Consider the following 10,377-nt stretch of genomic DNA (forward strand, 5'->3'; position numbering starts at 1 on the left):
CCGGGTGTTTATATAGAGGCGGGGAAGCCGGGGCTGGGCTGGCCGCCAGCTCGGCTGCTCCCCCCCGCACACCCACCGCACGCCGAGGGCTCCGGGGGGAGGCGGGTCGAGCCGAGCCGAGCCGGGCTCAGCGGAGCCGAACCGAGCGGGGCAGAGCAGAGCTGAACCGAGCAGAGCAGAGCCGAGGAGAAGCCCTGGCTCGCAGCCCGCAGCCCGGTCACGCCGCGCTCCGCGGCTTCATCCTCCTCCTCCTCCTCCTCTTCCACCGCCGCCGTCCGTACCTTCGGCCTGCGGAGAGACAAGCGCGACTCAGCGCCGGCGCTCACCCCCCTTTCCCAAATCAACCCCCCTTCTCCAACGTCTCCCCCTTCCCAAACTAACCCACTCGCTCTCCAGATCAACCCCCCCTTCCCCAAACCAAGTCCTCCCTACCTAAATCAACCCCACTTCTCCAAATCACCCTCCCGTTCCTCAATCAAACCCCTTCCCAAATCAACCTCCCCCTTCCCCAAAGCAATCCCATACCCAAATCACCCTCCCCCCAACCTCCCAATATTTAACCCTTAATAATGAGGAGTGACCCTCCTATCATCCCCCCCCCCCCCCCCCCCCCCCCAGTGACTCCCACTCCTCTTTGGTGATCCCCACTCTTGCTATGGACCCCCAATATTTAATCCTTAATAATCATTCCTCCTCCAGCGACGACCCCCCTGTATTTAACTCTTCATATTCCCCCCCTTGTGATGCTCCCTCCACTATTTAACCCTTCATTATTTCCCCCTTGAGAAGCCCCCCCAATATTTAACCCCCAGTGAACCCCCCTTTGCTATGATCCTTACATTATATTTAACCCTTGATGACTGTCCCTTACAATACCCCCCCCCAGTATTTAACCCCAAATGACTTCCTCCCTTGCAATGATTCCCACACCCAAGATCTACCCCAAAATGATTTCCCCCTTACAATTACCCCCTCCAGTATTTAACCCTTAGAGATTCCCCTTTGATTCCCAAGAATGACCCTCAGTGTTCCATCCCCCTTCAATGACCACATTTATCCCCTTTCAGTGATTTATCCCCCACAATAATTCACCCCAGGCAATTATTTACCCTCACACACCCCAATTTGCCCCAGACAATGACTCCCCCCCTCCCCAATAATTTACTCTTTCTACTGATCACCCCCCCTTCGTTACTTGCTCCTTACAACACTTCACCCTCCCAATGACGACTCTGACTCCTTTACCCCATTTCCCTCCTTGCTACCCTCCCATTACTTCCTTCCTTGCAGTGATTTACCCTCCCACAATGATTTGCCCCTTGCAATGAACCCTCCCCAATTATTTGCTTACTTGCATTGATCCCTACCGCAATTATTTGCTCCCGGTGATCACTGACCATTACAGTGATTTACTTTCTGCCCCCACATTATTATAGGGGGTGCTAGATGCCACTCACACCCTATTATTTGGGGGATTGGGGTGATTGGCCTGCCTCCTCTCTCTTTTCCTCACCAGTGCTCTCCAGGACAGGAGAGGTCCAGGCTGGGGGACCCCAGGGGTGCATTTCCAGCCTGTGTCCCCCCTGCCCTCCGCGATGGAGGCAGAGGCAGGTATCCGGCTGCCTGCTCACAGGCAGTTTTGCAAAGCATTTGCTTCAGATTACAGGGAAAACAAAAGTTCATTGAGTTCCCCCCTTCTCCTTTGCTTCCCCAACCCCAACCAGCCCCGCGCCCCCGTCCAGCCACCCCAGCTGGCTTGAGTCTGCAGAGCGCTGAGATAGACTGATCCCCCCCCCCCCCCAAACTGCAGCTCCCGAGGAGCCAAGGGGGTCCCCCTCCTTTCCCTTTACTTCGGGGTGACCCCGGGGGCAGCCGGGCCTGGATCCCTTTTCCCGCATCTCCCGGTGAGGGCTGGACCCAGGGTGCGGGATTCCCCCCCGCAGCATCCCCAGGCGGGTGCAGCCATTCCTCCCCAATCACCTCCTTGGGTGCCCCGGGACGGAACCACCCCCTCCTCTTCCCCACCCATCACCTCTCCCCTGTGCATCCCCGTGGGCGCTGCTCCCAGTCTATCCCAGTGCAGGGACCCCCCCCATACACACACACACTGCATCCCCGCGTATCCCAGTGAGGGGTGCTTCCACCATCATCACCCCACCGGCGCATCCCAGTGGAGGGAACCCCCCCCTTACCCTATACCCCCGCTCACTGCCGTGCCTCCCGGGGGACCCCCCCACCATGCCCCCTTATGATGGGACCCCCCCAGGCTCATGATGCTCCCTCCGGTGCAGGGAGCTCCCCCCCGTTCCCGGTGCATCCCGGTGCAGGAGCCCCCCCCCCGCCCCGCTCCCTGGAGCGCACCGGCAGCGCCCCCCCCTCGCCGCCGCCGCTCACTCTTTGCCCTGGCGCCCCACCCAGTGGCGGCCGGCGGTACTGCAGGCGCCGGAGCGCAGGTGACCGCGGAGCCCCGCGCTGCCCCGCACCGATCCGCACCCGCACATTCCTGCAGGATGACCCCGCCCCGGGCTCGGCCCGAAGCTCATCCCTGAAATATCTACCCAAAACACCTTCCCAAAGCGTCTTCTGCAGGCTCCTCCCCAAAACACCTTCCTGAAGCCCCTTCCCACATCCCCTTCCCAAAGCATCTTGGTAAAACACCTTCCTGATGCTTCCTCCCGAAGCCCCTTCCCAAAACACCTTCCCAAAGCATGTTCCCGAGGGCCCTTCCCACACAACTTTGCAAAGTATCTTCTCGACACTCCTTCCTAAAACACTTTCTCAAAACACCTTCCCAAAGCACATTCCCAAAGCACTTGCTCCAAGTGCTTCCCAAAAGCACCTTCCCAAAGAGCCTTACACCATTACACTAAGCACCTTCCCAAAGTACCTTTCCAAAACTCCTCCTGCCGCACTCCACGGTGTCCCCAAGCAGCCACCCACCCCTTGTCGCTCTAGATCAGCATAGAGCAGGGGGACACATAAATTACACATCTTCTGGGACAGTGATAATGAGCACAGTGCTGGGCTCAGCATCACACCTGGCCTGGGGGCTGAGAGCCATGGAAAGACATTCAGGAGAAGCACACAGGGTCATAGGATGGTTTGTGTTGGAAGGGACCTTAAAGCTCATCCAGCTCCAACCCCTGCCACAGGCAGGGACCCCTTCCACTAGAGCAGCTTGCTCCAAGCCCTGTGTCCAACCTGGCCTTGAACACTGCCAGGGATGGGGCAGCCACAGCTTCTCTGGGCACCCTGTGCCAGCGCCTCAGCACCCTCACAGGGAAGAGCTTCTGCCTAAGAGCTCATCTCAGTCTCCCCTCGGGCAGGTTCAAGCCATTCCCCTTGGCCTGTCCCTCCAGGCCCTTGTCCCAAGCCCCTCTCCAGCTTTCCTGCAGCCCCTTTAGGCACTGGAGCTGCTCTCAGGTCTCCCCTTCAGGAGCCTTCTCTTCTCCAGGAAGAACCAGCCCTGCTCTCTTAACATCCACCACCAGCAGCTTCCCACAGCAGTGCCTGCCACCAAAACCACCCTGGGAACCTCCAAACCATGGGGCGAGCCATGGATGGGCCCAGTGGAAAGGGAGGCCTTGTCCACCTCGTTCTCCTCCTCCCTTTCTCTAGGGAAAAAACATCCTTGAGATGCTCTCAGCCCCTCCAAAGCAGTGTCACATGTGAACAGGGCTCACAGCCTGAAATGTCTCCTGCTGCTTTCCAAGTGTGTGAGAATGCTCCTTTGAGGGCTGGAGACGGGCAGAAATCAGCCACCAGCACATAATTCCATGAGAATCTGCTCCTTTTGCCGCTGGCAGAAATTCAAGGATAATCTTAAAAAATAAGGAAAAGCCTAAAAAACGCTTGGGCTTTTTTTAAGGGGTTTCTTTCCTTTCAGGCTTTTGCCTGCTGAAGATAAACTCATGAGAATCCAGAAGAAGAATTGCTTTTCCAAGGTCCAGCTACTCCCAACTTTTACCTTAATCTCGGATAATTTTATCAATAGCCACAAATAAAGCCAGAAGCCTGTGAAACTGCAAACAGGGTGGAGAAGGCAACAGGGGAGCAATAATTCATGAGGAAGGGAAGGGTGATGGCACCAGCAGGCAACAGGTTTGATACAACAAATCCCAAGGAGCATTCCAGTCATGGATGCTGCTTCCATCAGGAACTCATTGCCCCAGGATGCGGCTGAGCACAAAAGCAGCAGCGGGTTTTGGGGCTCAGTGCTACCGGCTGCCACATCCCTCTTTCCCCATAAGGACCAGTTTCCCAGCCCAATCAGGATCAGGAACTTTCCTGCTTCTTCCCATGCCAGGAGAAAGCAGGAAAACTCAGTGCAAGGAGGGAACCTGCTGCAGGAGAAGCTCCCTCCGGCCTCTGCTGCTCACTGATGCTGCTCTATGAGCACCAAACATCCTTCTTTCCTAGATTTAATGGATTTGGCATCCCCAGAGCGGGTGATGCTCTCCCTGCAGCTCCTAGAAAAATGTAGCTTCTGAAATTCCCTTTTCTTTCTCTTCCTGGGAAATGCTTGCTCACATCCCATCCCTTTCTTAACTGTCTGTATCACAGTCAAAACCCACCCGGCAGGGAATTGGGAGGAACTGGAAATACCCAAGTGCAATTATCACCATTCACAGACTGGTTTTAGCACTCTGCCCTCACACCATGCACAGTTAGTGACATTATTGCTATTTGAATTTACAAATTTGATTGAAAAATATCAAATTCATTTAAAAAACTTTATTGAGCTGGGATTTCGTGCTAACTCACTGCTCTGAATATCCCTATTGAGCTGGGACTCCCTGATGCAAATATTCCTACTTCTTTTAGGTCAGAAAGTGGGTTTTAGTAGAAAAGTTAGCAGGTTTTAGTAGGAAGTGCTTTATTTCTAGTGGGCATTAATATTCTTTCCCTTCACATGGCTTTTATAGCTGATTTGATGACTTTGCTGTGATGGAGCACAACATCCCATCTAACCGCTCAACTACCTGTACAGGAGGGAGGCACAGGGAACGCTGTGCTGCCTCCACAGACACCCACAACATATGGAAGCTTTACATTTCCAAGAAATCCCATCTCCTGCTCCTTTGTCATTTAACCACAAACCTTTCCAGGCTATTAATGGGAACGGGGGGGTGGGAAAACAACCCACACAAATCTGATATTTAACGTTTCCAACCGAGTTTGCAACGTCATTTTTCCAACCAGATCTGCAAGAGAATTTTTGCAACCAAATTTCCAATTTCAATTTTTTGCTTCTGGATCAGTTTCCCTATTCTCTCCCCTCCCTCTTTAATTTTCCCTCCCCCCCCTCCCCTTTATTTTTCCCTCCAGGGGCAGCAGCTTGCCCTGCTTGGAGCGGAGTTCCACCACTTCCCCACCTGGGAATTAGGCCCCCTGTTCTGGTTTAAAGCTTTGTTTTGGTTTAAAGCTTTTACATTTATTTTCAAACCCGGCTCCTTTAAAGCCCTGCAATGAAATTCTGGAGTTGTCATCACTGGTTTCTTCACCCCTCAGATGAAAGAAAACAACAACAAACCCCTTGGGCAGAAGCGGTTCCATAAAACCCAAAGGGAGCGAGGGAGGAGGAACAGATATTCCATGAGCGATTGGGTGCTCCCTGGCACTCGACCCCCAGCTCAGTCACCAGCTCCCACCGAGGGGGGAGGAAATAAGACTTAAATCCGTGTTATTTTGCCACTTACCAAACTTGGAATCCCAGTTGACTTGAGCCACCCCGATGCCGTAGATCCCGGGATGCGGTCCCCACTCCAGGGAAACCCCGAGTGTTTTATAGTGTGAAAGCTGGGGTGGTCCCCGCCCACAGGGTGCTGCTGTTTCAACATGAGGATTCATCAGCATTAGGGGACGATGACAATGTAAAGCTTCCTCCATGCTGCCCCAAATCCCCCCGGCTGCCACCCACAGCACTGGCCGGGCCCCCTCCATCCCGCTCCTTCTTCTTCTCCATCATCCTGCTGCTGCCGCTGCCAAAAAGCCTGATTTTGCCATTTAAAAAGCTCAAATAGGCTCTCAAATATTGTGTCCCTCACTTGCACCCCTTGTATGAGCAGCTCAAGGGGTTCTTATTTTCCTTTTCTATTTTTCTTTTTCCTTCTCCCTCTCCTTTCCTCTTTCTTTTTCCCCCTTTTCTTCTTTTTCTTTTCTTCTTTCTTCTTTTTTTTCCTTATTTATTAATTTTTCTTTTTTTATTTTCTTCCTAATTTTTTCTTTCCTTTTTTCTTCTATTTTCTTCCTGCTTTTTTCCTTCCTTTTATTCTTCTTTTTTTCTTCTATTTTCTTCCTACTTTTTCTCTTCCTTTTTTTCCTATATTTTTTCTTCCTACTTTTTCCTTTCCTTTTTTTTCTTCTTTTTTTTCTATTTTCTTCCTACTCTTTTTTTTTTTCCTTCTTTCTTTTCCGTCTTTTTCTTTTCTTTTTGAAAAGCCTCCGAAACCAGAATGTTTCTGCAAAGAGTTTATCAAATTACATTTGGGGACAAAGAGCTAAAGTGCATTTTCTTGAAGGCTTTGACAATTGGGGGAGCCATCAAGGAAATGAAAAGAATGACAGAAAACCAAAGGCTTTTGTCAGATGGAGAAACGCCATCGAGAAAAGCCAGGCTTGGGGGGCCTTTATTTGTGTTTTGGTTGGGTTCCCTTCCCACTTTCCTTTCCCAGGTGTTAAAGCTGGGGCTGTGGGGAGGGTAGGGAAAGGCAAGAAAAAGGCATTTGGTTTGTGGGGGACTCGGATGGGGGGGTTCTCGCGTGGTTTCTAACAAGATGCCAGTGTTTAGAAGAAAAATGGAGCCCCTTTAGAAACGTGAAGCTGCCGAGATAATGACTGCGATCTCCCGAAGACTGGATGGGAACAGGTGAGATTTTTTTCTTCCTTTCTTGTTCCCATCTGTCCTTTGTTCAATATGAGACCGAAGAGAGACAGAAACGAGATCATTTTGATATTCCCCTTTCTATGCATCTGCCTTCTCCCAAGAAAAAGAGACGCGGCTTGGTCCCGCTTCGGGCGTTATTAGAGGATGGCTACGGAGAGATACACAAATAAAATAAACAGAAGATCACTCAAATCCTTTATTTTTACACCTTCTAAAGCTTTTAAAGCAATAAGCACCTTTTTTGTCAAACTCTGATAGGGGCTGAGTTCTGGATGGTCCCTTGGGAAGGTGCTCCAGCATCACCCATGCAGTCTCTCAGCGTTATCCCACCCCTTTGGGGTTATCCCACTCACGGCTTTATCCCCATCCACATTCAATTTTCTTCTCCCAGTTGTCACTCCACATGGCAACAGCATTTTGTAGTCACTTTCAGCCCACTTTTACCTCCCCCCAATCCATCCCATCCCACCATCCCTTCTGCAAAACCAAAACCCAGTGGCCAAACGCTTCGATGCCCTTTGGGGCTTCCCGAATCCCGGGCAGGCATTCCCATGGGAGCCTGCCTGGGGGCTGCACACAATGTTTGGAGCTTCTGTTGCCTTTTTTTATGCTCCATTAGGAACACTTTGCATGTTTTCTCCCCTTGCTTCTGAAAATAGGAAGATTTAAGCTCCTCGCTGGGTTAGATGAGCAGGGACGCAACTCATTTGCTCCCCAATCTGGCAATATTTTCTCTATATTATGAATTATCTCAGGTACCCAGAGTCTTTCCTTTATGTCTCCTGGTTTGAAATTTCTTTCCAAGAAGAGATTCTTTTCCTGAGTGTCTATTATTAAAATTACCTCCTTGCTTTTCTATTTTCTCTCCTTTTACATAGTAACTCTGCAAAACATTGCCCCAAAAAATCTAATTTAAATGCCTTTCTGAATATCCAACCCGCCAGCCCTGGCTGGTATTTATTCTCCTTTTTTTTTTTCCCTAACAAACTTCCTTATTTTTCATTCTGCTACCAGCAAAACCATCTTCCCAAATCTCAGCCCTGTTGGAAAACCATCTGGCTTTTCCCTTGCCTGGGTCTTCTGCGAGCAGCAGCTAATTACTCGAAAGGGTGGGCTGCGAAGGATTTTTGCATCATTGCAAGAATACAGCCCCTATTATTCTACATGCCATGCGGCCTTTTAGAGAATTAAAAAGGCATAACGAGAAACATCTTACCCTGCTCTGAAGGAAAATAAACTACGGTGAAGTTTCTCCGTTCATCTCAAAAGAAAATGCCAGGGTAATCCGAGACAGGGACCGGCTGGGAGGGAGGAAGGGAGGGAAGGAAGGAGGGAGTGAGGGGTACATGTGTGCACGTATATGTTTTCAAGAGATGAGATTTTGAAGATGCTGCTGAAACACTATTTAGAGCCCAGCGGTTTTAATACAAAACACTGCTGAGGAGGCAACGTCAAGGACACACTGAGTGGGAATAATTCAAAGTTTGATCGGGAAACTCTTTCTAAGACCAGGTTTTCCCCGCTGAGTATGTACACGAAGGGGGGTGGGATTTATACCATTATCCTGGACTTTTACCCTTCTCTCCATGCTAAAGCCTCCCACCAGCTCCCTTTCCCCTCCCTGCTCCTGCTTCCTCTCCCAAACTCATCCAAAATCCTTTGAAAAAAGAGTTTAAAATATTCATGGGAAGAGAGGAGTAGAGACCATCAGCTTTTACACAGCAGCTCCTGATTTTAAGGGCTGAAGCCGATGCGCACATTAACCTACCCACGGCGATGCACTCCTGCCTGCTCTACTTATTCAATCCCGCTGGGAAAAATAGGGAAGAAGGAGGGGAGCAAAAGAAAAGAAAGAAAACAAAACAAGACCCAAATGAAAACCACATCGAGCCTCAAACGAGAGGAAGTTCAGCGCGGGATTCATTGTCTGCTCAAGCACCGAAATGAAGGGCTCGGCTTGTGCTGGGCATAGAGTGCCCTCCAGAGACACACTGGGTTCTCCCCGAGGAGATGCTTTCCTAAAGGACCAGCAAAAAAGCCCCTTTCCCCTCCATACCTTCTTTAAATGTCTTTTCTTCTGGCTCAAATAGCTGAGGGTAGCAGCCAGCTCCAGAGCTTGCCTGCAGCAGGGCACTCAGGGTATATTAAGGGTGGATGTACCTGGTGTTAGGGGCACCCAGTGTTCAGGGCACCAGCATTTAGGGCATACTAAGTGATGGAACCCCCTGCTAACCCTGCATCTCGCAGCCTGCAGCACCTGCAGCCCTTCAGGCCAAGAAGCCTTAAAGAGAGGGAAGATGCTCTGGGATGGAGCCACCCTTTTGCTGTGATCTTTGGGGTCAAGCACCCAAGGACCTGCTGATGGCACAGAGGGGGACCCTCAGGTAGAAACTCCACTGAAGGCTCCTGGGTTTGCAACCTGCTCTAAAGCTGGTGCACATGGGTGCAGGATGGTGCTCCTGGGACAAAGGAGATCACCCAGCCTTGGGGACAAGAGGTGGAAAGCAGGATAGGGGAGCGATAACACCAGGCTGGCATCCCAGTTAGGCACAACTGATATTTAATATTTTTTCAATAATAATAATAATTAATAAATATTAATAATAAATAATAATAAGCCATAAACTAGCTCTTTTTCCCTCATCAGAATGAATTAATTTTCATTTTACCACTTTTTTTCCAGCAAAGCATAAGGAAGGGACAACTTTCCTCTCTCTGACTAGGAAATGAGAGGGAAGTTTGTGAGAGAGGAAAGACACTGAGGAGGAGGAGGAGGAAGAAAGCAGCATTTTTCACAACTAGTGTTTCTAGCTTTGGGAAGTTTGGGTTGGGAAGTTTGGGGAAGTTTCCCATTTCTCTTAAGGACGTGTGGAACAAAGCTGAAAGCAACATGGCTCATTTTTTATCAAATATGATTCATCCTGTTTCCAACAGCACCAATCTGCTTCCGTGACCTTATGATTAAGAGAAAACAGAATAAATTGGTATTTCACTCATGGATGAGGTGGGGTGATCCTGGCTCTGAATATTTTCCATCTACTAAAACACTCACTGATGGTTTCTCTAGCCCACCATTAGGATCACTGAGTTACAAGGAGATTTTCCTATCAGTTTTCATTTAAGGAAAACACCTTAAAACCCAAAAATCAATCCATGCTCCCAGTTAAAAACCAGGGAAAGAAATTCATACCCAGTGTGATCTACATTCAGGTTTTTTTTTTTAAGGTGGCAAACCCCATCTTAATACAGAAAATAATAGCCTGGATTTATGATGGGAACAGAAATCAGTAGCTTCAGCAATAGCGAGATGCTTCATGGGGTGCCCCATTGGGCTAGCTGGGGACCCTAGTACAGGATAACTGGGTGGCATTGCCCCCCTTCTGCATCCTCTGCTCCTGTTTGCGAGCCGATCCATCCACGAGTGTTAAATATCCAGGGTGATGAGGCCCCAGAAGAGAAAAACCACTTTGCAAAGGGTTTTTTTTTGAGCC

At 50.0% G+C, this 10,377-nt stretch overlaps 1 long non-coding RNA gene across 1 annotated transcript; it reads left to right on the plus strand.

Moving 5' to 3' along the window:
• The first annotated feature begins 6,772 nt into the window (after window positions 1-6,772).
• LOC134163739 (uncharacterized) lies at window positions 6,773-9,865 on the plus strand. The gene is made up of 3 exons (XR_009964820.1): window positions 6,773-6,868; window positions 7,901-8,166; window positions 9,570-9,865. It is a non-coding gene; the product is annotated as an uncharacterized LOC134163739 (long non-coding RNA).
• The last annotated feature ends 512 nt before the right edge of the window (window positions 9,866-10,377 follow it).

The sequence above is a fragment of the Pezoporus occidentalis genome, unplaced genomic scaffold, assembly GCF_034315485.1.
Source record: "Pezoporus occidentalis ecotype Australia unplaced genomic scaffold, CSIRO_AGI_Poc_V1 ctg205, whole genome shotgun sequence".
Lineage (NCBI taxonomy): Eukaryota > Metazoa > Chordata > Aves > Psittaciformes > Psittacidae > Pezoporus > Pezoporus occidentalis.